Genomic DNA, 21640 nt, shown 5'->3' with positions numbered 1-21640 from the left:
GGAAATGCCTGAAAGGGTCAGGAGTTTTTGGAGATTGGGCTATCATTTCAGATTTGTTTTTAATAAAAAGGAAAAAAGTTATCATTTAAGAATTGTGAAATTATAAAAATGCCCCATTCTACAACAAAATATACTTGTCTTAGTCATAAGAAAGTATATGCTTATAAACCATAACTTTACAATGCAATTAAAACAATTTATAAATGTAAGCACTGAAAATAACCAAAGCCCAATATAACTTTTAATGAAAAAGCTAGGAATCTAGAAATATAAAGTGCAAACAAACAGAAAAAGATTTTAAAATCTTTTAGACATGTGAAATCCACATACATTCAATATGTACATATTTCACTATTGTGAAATTCACTGCGGTTAATGTACATACTTAATTTTACAATTGTTAAGCTAATTTAATAAAATGTAGAAAGAACACAATTAGAGAGACAAATAAATGAGGATTCCTTCAAGAGCTGGACTAAGGACAGGACTCTCAATTGTTGCCTGCCCACTCTATTTCAAGTAAAGATCACTCCCAGCAGAATATCCATCAAAATATTTAAAGCACAGCACCAAAATAAAAAATGGAAGACATGCCATTAGTTATGGCAAGTCACTTCAGAATCATATATGATCATCTGAGCTATAAGTATACCAGAAATATCATGCCCTCAGGTTATACAAACACTTTCCCCATTCTCTTACACTAGTTTTTGGAACATTCAAATGTGTAGAATACCTGTGCCAGCAGCATTTCACTGTGCAGGCACATAGCATCCACTTTAGTTTTTAGCTACAAGTCAATTATTGTACAAGGAAAGGTACATTTCATTCAAATCCATCTCTCCTAATCTATGCACCCCTCATTCGAAGAATGATTAATTTTCCTCATAAGCTGAAACTTGCTATATTAGCTTGCCCTCTACAAAAGTTACAAATAAGTGATACACTGCAAAGTTTCAGAGCTAGGCCAATAAAGTTAGCATCTTGTAATCACAGACAGCAGAGGAGTTAGGCAGAATCTTACCTTTCAAACCCTGAATAGAGCTGTCTTTTATGAGGCCTATGCCAGATGACAAGTCCTGGGACTTTCTCAAACAGTACCCATACAGGTGAAATTCTAATAGGTGGTAAAACACCTGAGAACAGGACAAGACGACTATAAGAAAGAAGAAACCAAATGAGTAAAATGTCTTCCCAGAGCCACAGTCAGCTCTTGTGCATGGGGAGTTACGAATGCACTGGCTATAGACTTTTGTCCAAAGCTGTAGTGTTTTTTTTTTAAAGTGAAGCTAGATTAGTTCATACAAAACTCAACAATACAGCACTGAAACCCATTGTTGATATTCAACATTTTTCACATAGCGGAACAGAATAGACAATACGGTATCTAGGAAACCATGGGCTGGATTACAAACTGATGATATCTCATCCTTCTGGAGGGCCTGTAATCCTTTTTATTACCTACCACAGCAAAAACAAAACAAAACAAAAAAACCCACAAACAAATAAAAATCTCAAACCACAGCATAAACTCTCCAAAATGAATATTGCTGCAACTTTAATAAAAAAACAGAATGAATTAAAATTAAACCTTTTGCCTAATCCCTAATAAAAATAAAATAAAATGGAATAGATGACTTTCAGACAATTTTAATAACCGTCAAACATGCAACACTTGCATGGCAGCATGTACCATGCAACTAGTTTTTAAAATAACTTCCTAGTTATTTATTTAAAGGTAATGCGGGATCCCTAAATTAGGCCTAATATTGCTTATACAGCATATGCAATTAAAATGTTCAAATGTGCTTTAGGAATATCTTAGAGCATTACAAGACAATCTGTATTCCCTTTTATAAAAATGTTACTTGTGACTGCTCCTATTACTGCATGTATAGTAATATTTGAAACAAATTATCAGACTAGATCCTGACTCTGTATAAAGAAATATTCCAACTCAAAAGTCAGTTTAACAGTTTTCTCCCCTGATCTGCCTAGTTTTCAATATTCACAGTTTTAAGATGCTTCAGTGCTGTGTTTTCACCTGTTCCAGCAGTGCTTTAACTCATCAGCATAACTATAATTAAATTGATTATCTGTGTTGTATTTACTTCTCTGTCAAACCTTTTAAATGTGATTAACCTGCAAGGCTCATTCCATTTTTACACACTCCAGTTCCCATATTTTCCTTAAAACCCCAAATAGTCTAGGTAGCCACAGAAGTGATTGTTCCTACCAGTTTCTTTTCATCACTTCTGCAATTGACCAATTGACAACTGATTGATGGTTATCTTTTCACTTCAACAATGAAAGAAATTACCATCACTATAGCTATGTACAGTAAATGCCTCCAGAGTAAATTACATGATTCTAAAATTCTCCTTAGCTCACTTAGTAAAACATCAACACAAAAAGTTTCTTTTTTGCCTCTCTTCCTGTACTGCAGATTTGGCCTTTCCTGTCAGCTTCAGAAAAGAACTTGACAGCTTCTTTAAAAAGAGGAGTATAAAAGAACTTGAATAAGGGATGGCACAGGGCCGGGCTAAGGCTTCCATTCTCTGCAAGTGGCTATTCTTTGCACTGAAAAAAATATTAGGCATGTGAGCACAGATAAGCCACATAAGAATACCCCAAAGAATATTCCCAGTGACCTTGAGATTTTGCTGCAATTCCTTAACCATTCTATGCTGGAACAGGTCCATGAATTCTGAACTTTAGAATGGCTAACTTATTTCAAGTATGTGGAATTTATTCTTTGTGATTGTGTGTGTGGTAGAAGAAATACTCCCACAAAATTAGAAAAAAAAGTTTGGCACTATGGAGTTACATAACTTCAATTATTGCCAAAGTACAAGGAAAACTCTGTCATTATGAAAGAGTCAAAATTGCATAGTGCTGATGGACAAGAGATTTAATTTTGCTCAGAATGAAAGTTTTGATTTTTATCTGAAGTTCTTTTGCTCCAGCAGAGCTGACTATTGAAGATTTTTTTTTTACCACTATATATGAAATATACTTCAGGTAGGTTAAAAATTCTGTTGAGAAAGAGAGTGAATGATTTAATAAATGTTATTCCTTCTCTGAGGAGAGGTTTAAAAAATAAACAAAAGCAAGAGAATTATTCCCTACTAAGGCTTTGTGTGTCCATAGATTTATTTTAGTAAATATAAAATGATGATTCTAATGCTATTTTTGTTGCCCAAAGAGATGCAAGAGTCTTTTTTAACTGTTCAAAATTAAATCATAAATAGATCCCTTTCTGGTCTAAATTATGTTCTTTAAAACTACTTAAAATAATTATTGCAGCAAGGGTCTTTGGCAGCACATTGCCCTTAGCTTTTAAGTGTAATTCTTCTATTGTTTTGGTTGCAAACAGAGCCAGTCTGGTCAGTCTTCAGTAATTTTCAGTTTTCCTAGGAATTTATTTTGAAGACATAATTCCATACTAATTTATTCTCTTCTCTCCAGTCATACCAACTTCCTTCCAAAGAGCTAGGTGAACAAAGGGGAATACTGAGGGTCACCTTTTCTTTAAGTATCAGTCATAAGCCACTCTTGGAGGCAAGGTATAGGACCTGATGGACAACAGGTTTTGACAAATCCTACTCAAACTTACCTTATACTCCCTCCTACAAAGAGCTGCTAAGAAGTCCCCAGAAAAAAGTTACCATCGTGGAATTGCCAGTCCATGCCTTCTGGCCTTCAGTTACGAGGAGGTGCCTCCTCAGCAACAAGAAGTGAAACCCCACATCTGATTCTACTACATGGTAATAAACATGCTATCTTTCCTGCCATCAAATTCCCTTATCACCTTAGATATAATATTTATATAACAGTAGCCTCTTTTCTCTCTGACCTTACAATCTGCATTAGTAAGATCATTCAGGAATATTGTGTCCAGTTCCAGTGAACCCTCTTCAAAACACACATTGAAAAATTGGAAATGGTTCAGAAGAGATACAAGAAAAAGTCAAGGTCTGGAAAACTTGGCAATGAGAGGCTTAAGACCAATTTAAGAAGTGACTTGACATGGTCTTCAAGTACCTATTCTGGAGAAGATTTCTGCTAGGAGAGAGATCTTTAATCTAGCAAACAAATGCACAAGAAGATTCAAGAGCTAGAAGCTAAAACAAGAAAAATTAAGACTAGAAATTAGGAACAATTTTTTTAACAGTAAGGTCATGTCTATACCAGGAGATTATTTTGAATTTACTAAATTCAATTTACGGACTCCCAATTTTACAAGTTCAAACTTGCATGTCCTCACTACTGGGAAGAACTGAATGTAGTCCAAGGCAGACTGACTCTACACTACCTTGGCTACGTCTACACTGGCATGAATTTCCGAAAATGCTTTTAACGGAAAAGTTTTCCGTTAAAAACATTTTCAGAAAAGCGTGTCTAGATTGGCAGGATGCTTTTCCGCAAAAGCAGTTTTTGTGGAAAAGCGTCTGTGGCCAATATAGATGCGCTTTTCCGCAAAAAAGCCCCGATCGCCATTTTCGCGATCGGGGCTTTTTTGCGGAAAACAGTACTATGCTGTCTACACTGGCCCTTTTGGGCAAAAGCCTTTCGGAAAAAGACTTTTGCCCGAACGGGAGCAGCATAGTTTTTCCGGAAAAGCACTGATGATTTTACATGAGATCGTCAGTGCTTTTCCGGAAATTCAAGTGGCCAGTGTAGAAAGCTGGCAAGTTTTTCTGGAAAAGCAGATGATTTTCCGGAAAAACTTGCCAGTCTAGACACAGCCCCTTGGGTTTAGAGCCCCAGGAAGCATACTGGGGAGCTGCAGGAGGCCTCCTGGAGGCCAATTAGTTTGAATTAGTGGCACTGGAGCATCCACACTAACATTATTTCAGACTTACAAGTTTGGAACTAGCGTTATTCCTCATGAAATGCAGGACTACAGAGTTCGATTTCCACGGCCCCTTCTTCTGGAATAATGGAATTAGTAGTGCGGATGCACTGCTTAAAAATTCGAAATTGGGGGAGGGTGTATTTTGGACTACTCCATCACACAAAGTCTTTAAAGCATGATTGGACATCTTTCTAGAAGACATGCTCTAGTTCATCAAGGATTTATTGATCTAAAGTCAGTATTACATGGCAAAACTTTATGGCCCATATTATGCAGGAGGTCAGACAAGATGTTCACAATGGTCCCATTTGGACTTTATGAATCTATGTACATTAAGTGGTTGATCCAAAAGCCACTGAATCCTATAAGATGTTACTACACAGAGATTGTTGTTTCTCTCCTCCTGTATATCTACCCATCATCACAGAATAAGGCTTCAGCCAGGTCAGGGAATTGAGGCAGCATTCATTCCTTCCTTCCACCCAAATTCCTGCCTGACCCTCATTCCTTGCCCCTCTCTCTCTCTCTCTCTCTCTCTCTCCTGTGTAATGGGATGCAGTGATTAAAATATGTTGGTATTACATATTAGTGATGACTGTTCTACACCATAAAGTGAATTCTGGATAAAATACAAAAACCATCAACATTTCATTACTTCTGGTGTGATGTTTCGTTTGGTTTCACCTAGTTCCTTGATAAATAAAGTTTTGTCACGGCATTTGAAAAAAGCAATTCCTTTATTATTTTAACATGAAGGTATGAGCTAGCCTTAACAATTCCAGTGTCATATGTTTTTCAAGCCATGGAAAACATACTGACTCACATAATGAAAGCAAACTCAATTTATAAAAACCTTATGTAAATAAATAATTTACTCTTCAGTGACTGCATGTGGGGGCAGGCTGAAAAGTTGAAAATGATCACAAAAGGAAAGTGCCAGCAAATGATCATAAGTCTATGGTATCTTACCAGGGCAGATTGATATCCATTATAATGATTATTCCTAAAATAAATACTGCCACCCAAATGCATTATCAGCAACATATATATGTCTAATAGACAGACCTATAGTAATCGAAGTCTATATTATGGATCTAAATGATAAGCACAGATGAGTGAAGGCGTTACTCTTTGAAAACGCAAAGCTATTTATAAGTGCTAAGTACTGTATTATCAATACTATCATCAAAGTTTCCATTTAACTATCAAGGCCCTTTTTAGTAGCACTGATCAGCATAGTTTCTGAGAGCCTGAGATACAGATTAGACAAACTTCTTGAAATGCTGTATATCTCAGTGAAATAGTGTGCTAAATAATCTGCTATTCTATAGAAAGTCAACACAGACTATATCATAAAGAGTCTGTGTGGAACCTGCAGCTTTCTCTTTTGCAGAAACTAGCTTTTAAAAAGATTTAAATGCCTTTAAAATAATCTAGCCTTAAACCCTCACCACTTCATGCTTTTGAAGGCAGATATTACAAATGCATTGATGAGATGATTAAATAAAATACTTCCATGACATTAAATGCTACTATATTAAATACTAATGTTCTATCAAAAGCAAAAACAAGGTGATATAGAACATAAGATTTCTGGAAAGGTACCCATTCCAAAACTGGATGCCACCAGTAAGTTACTCAGCATCTCATAACCTCAACCAACTCTCATTAAACCTCAGTCATGCCAAATTTTCACCTCAACATTTTTCTCTTGCAACAATGACTCTTAAGGCACATGGAGAAGCATGGTGAACTGGAATTACCCTGCTTATTAGTTGCACAGCAATAAAACCTGAAATTGTATCTTCTAATGACTCCATCAGCAAAACATAAATTCTCCTAAGAGACTGGGCCAAAACAGTGCACCACAGACTAGCACTTCTGTAACCAAACAAAAATTCCTCTATCACACTGATTGAACAATTAGGTAGAACTCAACCATTTTCAAGAAAGATCTTCTCAAACCTGTATAGGGAAAACAGACAAAAACAGCTAATATTTTCAGCAATCAGAATGTACTCATAACATGGCATTACCACACTTATAACTAAGCAGATGATAATACCTCACTATTAAGTAAGGACCTGATCCAAAATCCACTGAAGTCATCAACAAGATTCCATTGACTTTGTTGTGCTTTGGATTAGGCATGATTAATTTAGGTGGAGGGTCTGATATATTAGGCAAGAGAAATTATCAGCATTTTGAACAGATTTCTGTAGATTTTACCAGTGTTTTCTGCAGATTTTACCTGTGTTTTCTGTAATGAACTCGAGAAACTCTCACCTCTTATTTAATTCTTTTGACTTCTTTCATACACCTAAGTATGCACAAAGAATTGCTTAATATTCTGATCACCAGGGCTCGACAAATCTGTTTATCTACTCGCCCATGGCAAGTAGATTTCAACCGGTCACCCCAGACACCGGCGGTGCGCACATGCGCAGTGCTGGTCTGGCGCATGTGCGGTGCAGGGCTGGCGAGAGGATTTCACTGTTGTTTGGTGAGCCCTGCTGGTCACCAAGGCTAAACTGGGTAAATTTGTTCAAGAACTTCTGAAATTCAATCCAAATTTCTGATCCAAATAAATCTTCTTCAATTTCAGACAGATATTTATAAGAGTATGTCTACACTCGGGATAAGGTTGAATTAAGATATGCAACTTCAGCTATGCTAACTGCATAATCGAAGTACTTTCACTTGGCTTTTGGCGCTGTCCATACTGCAGGATGTCGAACAAAGAACACTTTTCCTTCAACTTCCTTTACACCTTGAAGCAGGACTACCGGCATCGACTGGAGTGCCCCTCTCAGTTTTAATTAGCATGTCTTCACTACACCCTCTAATTTGAACCCTGGAAGATCGACAGCGGCAGCTTTGATCTTCTCTGTAGTGTAGCCATTCCCTATGTGAAATCCATTATGAAACATACACCTTTCATTTCAGCTATGCACCTAATAAACATTTTGGTAGCAAGCCAGCACATGCCCTTCAAAAATACATACAGACCCATTTGTCAGCCATCTTGCATAAATTCTCCCTTTAGAATGTGTTGTGACATGACACACGCACATTCTTATTCTTGTTACTCCCCCAAAATCTTTGGTGTAAACTTGATTCCTGGTCCTCCCATTCCCACCTCCATTCTAGGGAGTGTGTGTGGTGTCTCTGAAGTGGTCAGCTGCATCATCAATGGGTTGAAGTTTCCCAGTACCCATAGAACTTTCACAAGCAGCAACTCTTGGGACAAAGGAAGAAATATGTTAAGGCTGCCTGTGTGTGAAGCATTTCTCAACCATGCGCTATTTTATCAGCATAGGCTCAGGCATGGGAGATTCCTCAAACCTTTCCCATAGCGAAAATCCTTTCTCTGCTCTCACCACCCCTGGGGGTCAGCATCCAGGGACTTCAGTGGCTTACCCTCAGCTTTCCTGGGAGGGGGAAGAGAAATATTGATCTCCCATCCCTTTTGCTCCAAACACATTGACTGTGTCTACATTGGCCCCTATTCCGTAATAGGGATGCTAATGTAGCACTTTGGAATAGGCAAATCCGCGGGGGATTTAAATATTCCCCGCGGGATTTGCATTTTCATGGCTGCCGCTTTTTTCCGGCTTGTAGATAAGCCGGAGAAAAGCGCCAGTCTGGACGCGATCCTCCGGAAAATAAGCTCTTTTCCAGAGGATCTCTTATTCCTACTTTCAAGAATCGCGTCCAGACTGGCGCTTTTCTCCGGCTTATCTACAATGTAGACGTAGCCCCAGGGTCAACGGGAGCAGAATCCCCTCTCTCATGCAGTTCTGGGTCTTCTGCATTATCACAGAGAGCACTCAGAAATCACAGGAAGGAATTCCCACTCCTTTCTGGCTGTAGTTTTTTATGTGCATCGAGGCATGTGTGAATGCGTACCACCAGTAGAAACAAACAAACAAACAAACAAACAAAAAAACCCAAGCTGTGGGTGCTCTGTTAATCAGGTGGGCGACACTGGAATCTCTCCTGGCTGGACACACAAGCGCACAGTTTACAGGGAACATTGCTTGTCACTCCCCTTCCCATGGGAATTTGTTTGCATACACTGAGAAGCTAATTTAATTCTTTCTTGAACATAGTTGGGGAGTGCGATGCCTCCCCAACTATTCCATTTGCATTTTGGCTCACACAGGGTATGTCTATTTTGAAATAACCAGCACTATTCCGAAATAACTTAGTTCGCGTCTACACAGCAGGCAGTTATTTCGAAATAGTGTCAAAATACTGTCAAGCTGGAGGACTTCTTACTCTGACTCCTGTAACCCTCCTTGTATGAGGAATAAGGGAAGTTGGAGGAAGAGTGCTCTGTTTCAAAATAAGTGCTGTGTAGACGCTTCCTATTTCGAAATAAGATATGCAATTGACCTAGCTCAATTTGTGTAGCTTATTTCGAATTAAGCCTTGCAGTGTAGATGCACCCACAGATTCCGCTCTGGCTGGAACCGAGGGGTCTTGATTTACCCCCTTCTGCTTTCAAAGCCATAATGTCATTCTGCAAATGCAAAAAATATAAAATATCTGACAATATTCCTCCTACCAGGATCTGACACCTGCCTGGGGTATAGAAATCTGTGTGGTAGGTAGAGTGAAGACTTTTACCCGTGGAACTTTAATCCACATCTCACAGCCAGGGAGCATTAGATGGAGTTTGGAGAGATGGAGCTTAATATAATCTTAGCAGTCCCAGTATCCCCCTATTAAGTATCACCTTCCTCTCCCACTGCCAATCGGATGGATCTGCACCCAGGAGAGTGAAGCATGACATGTAGATGGTTCAGCCTGACCATTCTATGACATCAGCAAACGTTCTCTGTGACTCCCTCCCTCTAGAGATTCAGCCACAGAAGGTAACTTTGAAGTTGTCGTGCAGCTGGTCTTCCCATTGCTGCACTGATACTCCGTGGGTGACATGGGCATTCACAGGCATAGTGACCCTGCTGGCCACCTTGCTTTTCCTTACCCATCCTTGAGCTGCTCTTAGGTGATTTCCCTCACCTCTGAGAGTGGGTCTCAGCTTGGGCCTGGTCCCTGTCCTCATTCCATCCATATTAGGTTTTCTGCTTGAACCGAGGATGACAATCCACGTATTCACCTGACAATTTCCCAGCAACATCTCTATAGTTTTTGTCTATGAACCAAGATTTCAGGTTGGGGAGGCAGACGTCACAGAACTCACTCATTCATAGGTCGCTTTAACCATTTTAATTTCCCCAACCAATTCCCCATGTTCTTACATAATGCAGAATTTGAGCAATTTGGAGTCTGCTCGCCCTCTGCTTCCTCCCAGGGCAGGTATATGGGATTTTGCTTCATTGACTGGATTAGGACTTTGAAGATGCACCCTCCCATCCCAGGCTGGTGTTAATATTCCCTGTCCTTCTCTCTCCCTGATGAAGCAGCTGCTTCTGATTTTCTTCTCACTCATACCAGTGCAGCTCTTCGTATTGTGCTCTCTCTTGCGTTTGGTCTTCAAACTGATGGGCTTCTGGACACACTTGCTTCCTTTCCAGCAGCAGTTTCTCTGCTGTAATTGCTAATCTGTCCATATAGATGCCAGCTCTGTGGGTGCTCTGAGGTTGGAACACCCAGAGGAAAACAAATACATGCTCAGCACTCATTGGCAGCCCTGCCAATCAGCTCTTCCCCCTACTATCTGCTGGGCCAGATGTTCAGTGGCATGAAGGTGGCGCATAGGGAGAAGGGGGAAGAGCGAGGGTAAAGAGAAGGTGGGGCAAGGAATGGAAAGGGGTGGGAAGAGGTGGGTGAGGGTAGAGCAGGATGGGGGTTGGGGCACAGGGTGTAGTGGGGGTGGAGTCTGGGACAGAAAAGGTATGGAGCACTCCCCATGAACTAAGGAAGTTAAGGCCTGTGTCTGTCCACACCTACTGTTATAGTGGGGGACTTGATCTGGTCAGCACATGGTTACTGTTTCTCAGCCTCTTCAGGGGCTGGTTCCAAGATTTTCCTCACCTGGTAGATCCTCTGCCAATGGACCAGAAATTCCCTGAGGAACTGGACCATTATTCCTCTTCTGGTCACCAGAACATAGCAAATTTACTTGTTGTATTTTTATCCAATACTCAGTGTTGAGCTGTCTCTCTCAACCAATTTCTCCTCGTAATTCATAACTGATTGTCACCTCTTTCTCTTTTCACTATCCCTTTCCTCAAAAGACTACTGTGACTTATCTTTGGGCATTTCCCTTCTAACATACTTGCTTTCACTGCTTTTGGGACACATGCAATTCACATTGTTAGAGTCACACACGCTGTCTCCATATGTGTCACAGTTCAGAGCAATTGCACCTCTAAGGTCCAGCAAAGGCATCCGATCTACGCTTCAGTCACCTCAGCTCTCACCTCTCTTCAGCGGAGACATGTCCTGCTCTGCCTCCTGATGGTGAATTTCCAGGCTGCACAGTTCCCAGGCTCTACTATGATCTCCCCAAGTCAGGCAGTCTAAGCTGGCCTGCTTCACTTTTTGCCTGGTAAACAGTGTAATTGTCTATAGCGAAAATACCCCACAGCAACTTCTAAGCAAGCACATTTATATTTAAGATTAAAGCATTACAGAAAAAAACATGTTAATACCAATAAAAGAAACAACATGCATGATAATAATCTTACCGGAGATCACACCCTGACTTCAACAAGGGCTGTGCCCACTAAGGGCAATGTTATTTCAGAATAATGTCAGTTATTCTGAAATAACGTAGGGCGCGTCTACCAGGCAAGCCCGTTATTTTGAAATAAATTCGAAATAACGGGCTTCTTATTCTGACTCCTGTAACCCTCATTGTATGAGGCGTAAGGGAAGTTGGGGGAAGAGTGCTCATTTTTGAAGTTACTGCTGTGTAGACAGCACTAAAAGTCGAAATAAGCTATTTCGACTTAAGCTACGCAATTAGCGTAGCTCAAATTGCATAGCTTATTTTGAGTTTAGCCCTGCTGTGCAGATGTGTCCTAACAGTCCTTCAAAGCCCACCCAGCAGGTATATTGTGGTTAGCAAGTCATCAGTCCTTTTGCTCAGAATAAGAACACAGACTGAGCCAAATCTTTCCAACTCTTCAAAGAAGCCCTAGTCCTTCATGGGGACAGTCGGTCCTATCTGGTTATTGGCTCAGAAAGATTGCCCTGGACTCAGTTTAAATTCAGGCTATTAATCCAAAAATCTGTTATTTATCCAAGAGTCTGTCAATCCACGGAGAATCCAGTTTGAACGAGTATATATAAGTCTCTCTCTAGGGATGGTAGTTCTCTGGAGTTGTTAACATGAGTGAATTTGGTTACCTAACCTTCCCCACCTCTATTTTTAGTTGTAGTCTCTCTTCCTTCTATGGAGATACATGCAGTCCCTGGCCTACAAAGATATAAAAACTTAATTCAATAATATTTAACTTCCTTAAGTAAGGTTTGTCCGTGCTATTGGAGGAGATTGCCATATTTGTCGTATCATGGTTGCCAAGTAGCCATTCATTCAGCTCCCAGCATGATGAGGTCATAAAGACAAACCCAACAAGAGAGGTATTCATAGTTGTCACAATGATCAAATTAGCTATCAGATTAGCAATCCAGTCTGCTCTGAACAGGTGTCAGGGGTCTTCAGAAACCTTCTGATTCAAGTGGGGCTGTTAAGGCTTTGAAGATCTAGATGGCAGATCATTTTTTTTACTTTTTATTTTTTTAATCCCCAGACTTGGTTTTTTCCCCTGTTTGGGAGTATGAATGGGGATGGTGTCATTAGTGATGATTACCAGTAGCAACTGCTAATATGGCAGAAAGTGAGTGTCTCCAGGACGACAGCAATTCTCTCAGGAACTTCACATTCTGCTGTGTTTGCTGCTTTCGGAGAAGGTAAGTGCAGATGCTGTCACAAGACTATAGTTGCCCCACAAATATTGTGGCAAAAGGGATTTAAGCAAACAGTCCTTACTGTCTAAATAGAATCTACTGCTTAGACGGTGAGAGAATGGGAATTAGCCAGATAATTTGAGGTGATTACAGTTAAAACATTAGGATATAGGAGGATGCTGGGATAAAACTATTCACAGTTGACATCCATCTTCAATTCCTAATCCCCACCCTCCCTCATATCTCTGCAGAAATGAAACGAACTCTTTGCAAAGGAGGGGGAAAAAGAAAAGAAAGCAGGGAAACAAGGACGAGGACCACACTGAAGTCATGCCCCTGAATAAGTCTGGCAAGGAGGAGCAGCAGAGAAAGGAACAAGACCACTGGAGCGTTGTGTCCCTGGGTGAGCACGACCATGGAGATGCTATAACTCTGGCTGCTAAACCATACAGCATAGAGACTGAAGACAACTCCAGTGATGTGCACTTAGATGTGCACCACAATGAAGAGAAGCATGAGCAAAACCACCTGGTTGGAGTGTCCCGGCAGGCACACCTTGAGGAGCAGCAAAGAAAGGACAGACAGGACCACCCCAACAACTTCTCTTGGGGTGTATGGTATGAAAGGGAAAGGCAAAGAGGACAAGACCACATAAATGATTTGTCTGAGGGAGCATCCACCAATGAAGAGCAGGACTATCAAAATGTACTAAACAAGGAGAAGCAACAGCTTATGGGGACTGAACACTTGAATATATTGTCTCTGGGAGCAACCTATGAAAAGGAAAAACAAGAAGGACAGAGCCATGTGAGCTGTCAGTACAAAAGTGTCGCCCACAAAAAGCAAGACTACCGAAGTATGCCATACAAGCAGGAGCAACGGCTTATGGGACCAAAACATTCAAACAATTTATCCCCAGATGTAACCTCTGAAAAGGAAAAACAAGATGACCATGTGAGCACTGTGTCTGAAGGTACACCCTCCAAAGAGGAGCAAGACTGTCAAGATGTCCCACACAAGAAGGAACACTGGCCGGTAGGACTAGAATACCTGAACAGTTTATCCCTGGTTGTAACTTTTGATAAGGAAAATAAAGAAGGAAACCATGTGAGCATTGTGTCTGAGGATGCACCCTCCAAAGAGGAGCAGAGCTGTCAAGCTGTACCATACAAGGAGCAGCAGCAGCCTGTAGGTCTGGAACACTTGCACACCTGCTTCGTGGGTGTACCCTTTGAACAGGAAAATAAAGAAGGAGACCATGTGAGCATTGTGTCTGAGGGTGCACCCTCCAAAGAGGAGCAGAGCTGTCAAGTTGTACCATACAAGGAGGAGCAGCAGCCTGTAGGTCTGGAACACTTGCACACCTGGTTCCTGGGTGTACCCTTTGAACAGGAAAATAAAGAAGGAGACCATGTGAGCATTGTGTCTGAGGGTGCACCCTTCAAAGAGAAGCAGAGCTGTCAAGTTGTACCATACAAGGAGCAGCAGCAGCCTGTAGGACTGGAACACTTGCACACCTGGTTCCTGGGTGTACCCTTTGAACAGGAAAATAAAGAAGGAGACCATGTGAGCATTGTGTCTGAGGGTGCACCCTCCAAAGAGGAGCAAGATTGTCAAGATGTACCACCATCCAAGGAGGAACAGTGGCCTGTAGGACCAGAATACCTGAACAATTTATTCCAGGGTGTAACCTTTGAACAGGACAAAGAAGAAGACTATGTGAGCTCTCAGTCCGAGGGAGCAACTTCCAAAGAGGAGCAGGACTGTCAAGGTGTACCAGACAAGAAAGAGCAACAACACGTAGAATTTGAACACGTGAGTACCTTGTCTCTGGGAGTAACCCATGAACAGGAAAACCAAGGACAAGACCACGTGAGCTCTGAGTCTGAGAGTGCAGTCTATACAGAGGAGCAGGACTATCAAGGCATACCATATAAGGAGGAGCAACAGCATATGGGATTTGAACAAGTGAGTACCTTGTCTCTGGGAGCAACCTATGAACATGAACAGGAAAACCAAGGACAAGACCACATGAGTTCTGAGTCTGAGGGTGCAGCCTACAAAGAGGAGCAGGACTGTCAAGCTATACCATCCAAGGACCAGCAGTCTGTAGGACCAGAATGCCTGAGCACTTGGTTCCTGGGTGTAACCCATGAAAAGGAACTGCAAGTAGGAAAGGACCATGTAAGCTCTGTTTCTGAGGATGCATCCTGCAGGGAATACTACCAAGGTGCACCATACGGTGTGCAGCAACAAGTTAAGGGACCAGGACTGCTGAGTACATTGTCCTTGCCTGGAATCTCTGAGGAAGAACAGCAGGTAAGACAAGACCACTTACGTACTAGAAGCTTAGGAGCACTCTATGAGATGGATAAGCAGGTGGCACAGAATCACCGAAGCAACCTGTTCCTGTTTGTGACCTATGATGAGGGGAAAGAGCAGGATGGACAGAATCCTCGGAAGATTTTGCCCCTGAGTGTGTCACGTGACAGTGAGAGGGAACTGAGGGAGGGGCAGGATCCACAGAAGATCATGTCCCCATATATGCCACGAGAAGAAGAGCAGGAGAAGCAAGATCTTGTAAACACCATGATCCTGTGCATGCCCCGTGAGAAGGGGAAACAGCAGGAGGATCAAAATCTCCTGCATACACTCTATGAGAAGGAGATGAAACAGCAAGATGGACAGCAGGATCATCTGAGCCCCTTGTCTTTATGTGTGGCCTGTGAAGAAAATGAGAAGGAAGAGGAGGAACAGGATCGCCTGAGCACCACGCTCCTGTATGAACCATAGCAGGAGGAGCAGGAGAAGTAACATGCCCACCTTGGACACAGCTGGACTGTAGAAAACAGAGGACCACAGGAAGGATTAAATCACTTGTATCTTTACAAAGAAAAGGAAGACATACACATTCTTTCTGCTGAAATATGGATTGCTTGAAAGCTTTCAGCACAAAAGCACAATATAACAAGAATAGAAAGTAAAACGAATTGGAATCAATAGTTCCACAGTTATATGCTAACTGATTCAATAGTTTAATACTCTACAGCGTGGTAAAATATTAAAGGACCTGTAACACAGGCCTTCGGCAGATATGTAGTTCTGCACTAGATAATTACAAACCAGCATTGTCAAAAATGGGTTCCCTAAAGGTGGCTTGATTTTTTGTACCAAGCAGTTGCAGGTCCCATTCATGTTAATGTAAGCTGCAGGTGCTCAACAATTTTAAAACCTAAAGTTAGGCACCTAAATCCATATTAACATACCAGAATATGTGACCAAATATTTATCCTGTGCCACTGAAGCTGATGAGAATTTTGCCCTTTTCTTCATTGGGAGCAAATGCAGGCCCCTGATTTTCAATGGTATTCACATCCACAGCTCCCACTGATTTCAATAAGTGGGGTGCAAGTGCTTTGTACCATGGAAAATAAATCTGAAATAACAGATGGCTTATTCTGACTTCTGTAAACCTCATGCCACAAGGAACGCCGCCTATTCCGAAATAGTTATTTCAGAATAGCAGTAGTGTGGAAGCTCCTGCTGCTATTTCGAAATAGCTCCTCCCTAGGGCCATTCATAGTAATTACTCCCCAGTGCCTCCTGGGGCTCTAAATCGAGATAGAATGTCCACATTAGGGAAGCCTGCCTCAGACTAATTTTGAGGCTTCCCTGTAGTATAGACGTGCTATTTCAAAATAAGATATTTCAGAGTATTTATTCCAGAATAGTTTATTGGAAAAAAGCATGCAATGTAGACATATCCTAAAAGAAGAATGTACATGTTTCTTGGGAAAAGGAAACATAGGAATAGCTATTTCATATTTCTGAAACTAGGCTACTTTGTTTCATAGCTTATCCCTAATCATAAGGCCTCTTACGCTGCATGATATTTGCTACAAAACATTATGCAGCATGTTCACAAATACAGTGTAGAAGCAAAAGGCTAGGGCACTTTTAATCCCTCTGTTTTTTGACATTTACATAGAAAATAAACAATATGTCTCTATTTTGATTGGAAAAAGGGTTGACCAAACTCCAGATTAGGACATCACAAAATGTCGGAAGGTGAGGCATTAGCTAAATCCAGATTTGAATTTTGTAATCTTTATAATTATAATCTTTATAATTTTGTAATGAATTGAACTAAAAACTTAGATTTAAATAATCTGCAGTGGGTGCTCAAAAGATTGAGTTCTGAATTTTGTGGTTTGGGTTAATATTTAATTTGGATAGTCTCTACAGATGATATACAGATTAAAAAACAACAACCAATACTGTGTTCACAACTGAATGTGGTGTAAATGTTTAGATGGTAGATGGATAAGCAAGTAAATTGTTGAAAAGAATAGTTCTGATCTAACCATCCTGTTTTTACTGGTGCAGCACGATAGATAGATAGATAGATAGATAGATAGATAGATAGATAGATAGATAGATAGATAGATAGATAGAAAGTGCCAACAACTTTCTAAAGTTTCTTACCACCATTGTTAATTATGGCCTTGATCCTGCAATTTTTAGCATGCTGATGAACTCCTGAAGTTATGCAGAGTCTGATTAATACCAGTGAAGCAACAAATTTATTTTAAGCACAATCTGATACAAAAACTACACAAGTTCACACATTAAAACAGCACAGCTTTTTGGTTGTGACACTACTAAAACATGAAATATGATTGGAGCAGCACGAAGGAGAGTCAAAAATATATATGCAAGATCTATATAACTTTTTTTTGGCTATCCTTAGAGCTGCTGTACAGGCAGTCCCCGACTTACGCGGATCCGACTTATGTCGGATCCGCACTTACGAACGGGGCTTTTCTCGCCCCGGAGCTCATGGGCGGCGGGTCGCCGACCGTGTCCTCCGGGTTGAGAAAAGCTTCTCCCAGTCTCCTTGGTCTGCTGGGGAGGTCCAGCAAAGCCGCTGGACCCCCCCCAGCAGACCAGGGACACCCGAGCAGAGCCGCCACCTGGGCGGCTTTGCTTGTTTGCCCAGGAGCAAAGCCGCCCAGGCAGCGGGACCCCCGCCGCCTGGGCGGCTTTGCTCCTGTCCCCCTGGTCTGCTGGGGGGTCCAGCAAAGCAGCTTTGCTTGGGGGTCCCTGGTCTGCTGGGAGGGTGTCCAGGGGGACAGGAGCAAAGCCACACGGGCGGCGGGGTCCCTCCGCCTGTGCGGCTTTGCTCGGGTCTCCCTGGTGTGCTGGGGGGGGGACTCCCCCCAGCACCCCAGGGAGACAGGGGCAAAGCCGCACAGGCAGCGGGGATCCCTCCACCTGTGCAGCTTTGCTCGGGTCTCCCTGGTCTGCTGGGGGGGAGGGGGCGCAGCTAGTGCGCCCCCCCCATCCAGCAGACCAGGCTTTTGTTGCGGGACGCCTCAGGTAGAGCAGCTGGGGTGCTGCCGGGTTGGTCCTGTGGGAACCTACCGGGCAGCGCCCCAGCTGTTCTGTCCCAGGCTCCAGATTCAGCAGCTGTTGAAACTGATCAGGCTGATTCCAGGAAGCTGGGGGCAGAGCAACTCTGCCTCCGGCTTCCTGTAGTCAGCCCCTGGTCAGTTTCAGTGGCAGCACTGAATCTGGAGCTAGTTCCGACTTACATACAAATTCAACTTAAGAACAAGCCTATAGTCCCTATCTTGTACGTAACCTGGGGACTGCCTGTATTTATAAAAACACAGATATCAGATGAGAAATTATAACATTACAACAATGATGGAACAGTTGAAATTATATAGGATATTTCAAAAATAAAATGGAATAAAATAATTGTGTACATCAGAGATACACAAATATATATGCGTGTATATTCACATACACACACTAATCTCTAGACAGAAAGATACTTAAACTGTACATCTTGAGACATGCAAAATTAGAAGCTATGTCTGAAAATTTGATGCTAATCCAGCAAAGCATGGATGCACTTCAGTGGAACTATTCATGTGCTTACCATGCTTAAATGCTTTGCTGAATCAGGGACTGAGAGCCTGATCCTGCACCAGCAAAATCAACAGGGTTTTTGTCATGCACTACAGTACTTGAAGGATAAGGCCTTTAGTGACTTGCCAAGGTAATATAATAAATGGCAAAACTTAATAAATAGGCAATAGAACCTATTTATCCTGACCCCACAGCTCAGTTTGATGTTTTATCCACTTTGTCATGTTATTTCCCTATAGAAATATATGTATGTAAATGGGATGGAAAGAATTGTTGTGCATATCTAGTTTCATTAAAAAAATTATAGCAGTGGCCCATAAAATGCAGGAAACCACTTAAATCCTAAACTTACATATTTATATTTTAAGACTCCTAGCTATAAACAGTTTCTTTTATTCAGTTGAAATAATTCTTACAGCTAGGATTGCAAAAAGAAACCGCCGCCCCCCCCCCCAAATTTGCAGGACTTTATTTCATATTTTCACCTGCCAGGAACTAACCACATGATCATTGGATTTCTTCAGGAACATTTCCCATCCCTGGGGTGTGCCAAACAGTAGCTATAACACAAGATATAAGAGTATCATATGATGTGTTTATTAGAGCCATTTCTCTGTAGTTGCTACAACAGAACCCCTCTGGGGTTTGATAAAAGTTTGCCAAAAATAAAATTCAAATATCATTTTTATCAAAACAAGATAAAGAGGAGATTAGTGCCAGCAGTGTCAACAACACCACTTCCAAAACATATGCTCAAATAAAACATGAAAGCTTCAGGGGATTGGTTTTTGCAAGCTTCAGTAGTTTACACTTCCTCTCTTCCCCAACTCAATGTATTATTAAAATGCTGATGATGTGTGTTAATGACAAGCTTCATTCTCAAAGCACTCATTCACTGAAGAGGCACCATCAACTTAAAATTCATGTAAATGAAAACAAAATGTATTTATCTAAGTTACTAATATTTTATTATATTTTATGTATTGCAATTTATAAGACAACATAAAAAGGCATCTGTTTACTAGCCTGGATGTCTTTAATGGTATTTTAAACACCAATAAACCAAAGGAAAACCCCCAGAAATCCGTATAAAACCTCTAGCATAACTCTATCTTCAACATAGCCTATCAAAAGAGACTTTCTGCAGCAAACCTTCAGCCCCTATTTATATGCTAGATTATTCAAATACAAATACATTTCATATCAAATTTACTTTTCCAAAACCCTGGAGTTTCTTCACCTCTTTTTCAGTTTGAACAATAGAAATAATTACAAATTTCATTTTTGTTTATTATCTGTTTCGCTTTCAGATGCTTGAGCAGAACGTAGGAGAATAATATGCTCAAAAATAATTTACTCCATTGGAATTTAAAATATGAGAAGCTTTTTAGGCCCAGTGACTTAGCCATCACTATAAAGACTCCTTACGTTTATCATAAAGTTAATTCTCTTAGGGTACGTCTACACTATGAGGCTATTTCGGGATATCAGAGGCATATCCTGAAATAGCTACCCCTCGCTTCTACACAAGCTGCCTATTATTTAGAAAAAAAAATTAAATAACGGAAGCACTATTTCACCATGCCAGTAAACCTCGTTGCATGAGGGATACGGTATAGCTCAAAATAGTGTTATTTTGAAATTTGGCCCTCTGTAGATACACCATTTTTCAAATAAGCTATTTCAAAATAGTTTTGAAATAAGATATACAAATTGCGTATCTTATTTCGAGTTTAGGGTGCTGTGTAGACACACCCTATGATGTACAAATACTCTGTAGTCCATCTGAATTAGAACATGTCAAAGATTATACAAGTTAAAAAAAGTTTGGACTATAAAATGTTCCTAGTGTATAGCAGTAAGATATAGAGATAAGAAATATGCACATACATAAATTAAGGACAAGGGATAAAAGACAAACCCCAAAAAACAGTTTTCCAAAATTCCAACAGGTCTCAGACCAAAGTTTATAAAATGTTACAAATTATAAATATTATAAACATTTGATATTACACGTTTTTCCAATTTTCCGTATTCATGAGCAGACACGCTTCTGGCAAGGACTAGAAACTGAAGTGCAAAAATAACACCAGAAAAATGTTCTTCCTTATTTCAGGTCTGGCCAGAAGCAAAAAAGCTCAGAAAATCTTATGAAAAAACCTTCTCTCATGAAACTCTTAGAATATTTTTGCCAATCTGGATGGTTTAGATTATTTAGGGTAAACAAACAGATGTTGGATTTCTGATTCAAAACAAAGCACAGACTTCTCACTGCGAAGATTCATGGTCTATATAAGACATTGTTCTGAATACTTTTTCAAGAAACATTTTTAATGCCATGCAGAATGCAACTAACCCACAATACTTACATGTAAAAAAATTAGAATATTTTGATAGCTGTTTTGTCATGTTATATTTAAATCCAAGAATTAAAAGATTAAAACTAGTTCTGAAGTTGAGAATGAGTTAATCAGAACACGACATGGTATTTTCCCAAAAAACTGAAGAGTATAGGAACAGACAAAAATGATCCATTGTTGCTATTAGTGTTATAACTTGCACTCAAAGAAGAGTGTTGATGAAGAAAATTGATGGTTTCCAAAACGATTAAACTGCTCTTTCATGTTTCACTCTTTAGAATTTTTCTTACTAAAATAAAAGCATTTATTAAGGAATTCTCAAGGGTATCAAACTCCACAAACCAAATCTAAAGAAAGAGCTAGTCAAACCCATGCAGACTGAAACTGGCTATTTACATACCCTTAGACCATTGTCCATCCCGAGCTTTTTAGCACATTGGCCACCCACATGCTTGCTTATCAGCTGCCATGTGAAAAGAGGCTAAAGCGACTGAGGCTTTTCAGTTTAGAAAAGAGGAGACTGAGGAGGGATATGACAGAGATATATAAAATCATGAGTGGTGTGGAGAGGGTGAATAAAGAAAAGTTATTCATTAGTTCC

At 40.6% G+C, this 21640-nt stretch overlaps 1 long non-coding RNA gene across 2 annotated transcripts in view; it reads right to left on the bottom strand.

Moving 5' to 3' along the window:
* The window catches only part of LOC142830803 (uncharacterized), a 427426-nt gene that overhangs the window by 113994 nt on the left and 291792 nt on the right, over positions 1-21640 (bottom strand). Inside the window, exon 1 of one of the 2 annotated variants that reach the window (XR_012906316.1) lies at positions 1025-1237. The exons of the other annotated variant lie outside the window; for it this stretch is intronic. This is a non-coding gene — a long non-coding RNA (uncharacterized LOC142830803). Of the gene's footprint in view, positions 1-1024; positions 1238-21640 lie in introns of those variants that run through there. 2 annotated transcript variants of the gene reach the window in all.

The sequence above is a fragment of the Pelodiscus sinensis genome, chromosome 10 (genome assembly GCF_049634645.1).
Source record: "Pelodiscus sinensis isolate JC-2024 chromosome 10, ASM4963464v1, whole genome shotgun sequence".
NCBI lineage: Eukaryota > Metazoa > Chordata > Testudines > Trionychidae > Pelodiscus > Pelodiscus sinensis.
Note: the sequence above shows the minus strand (reverse complement) of the source record. Positions and strands in the feature narration are given on the sequence as shown.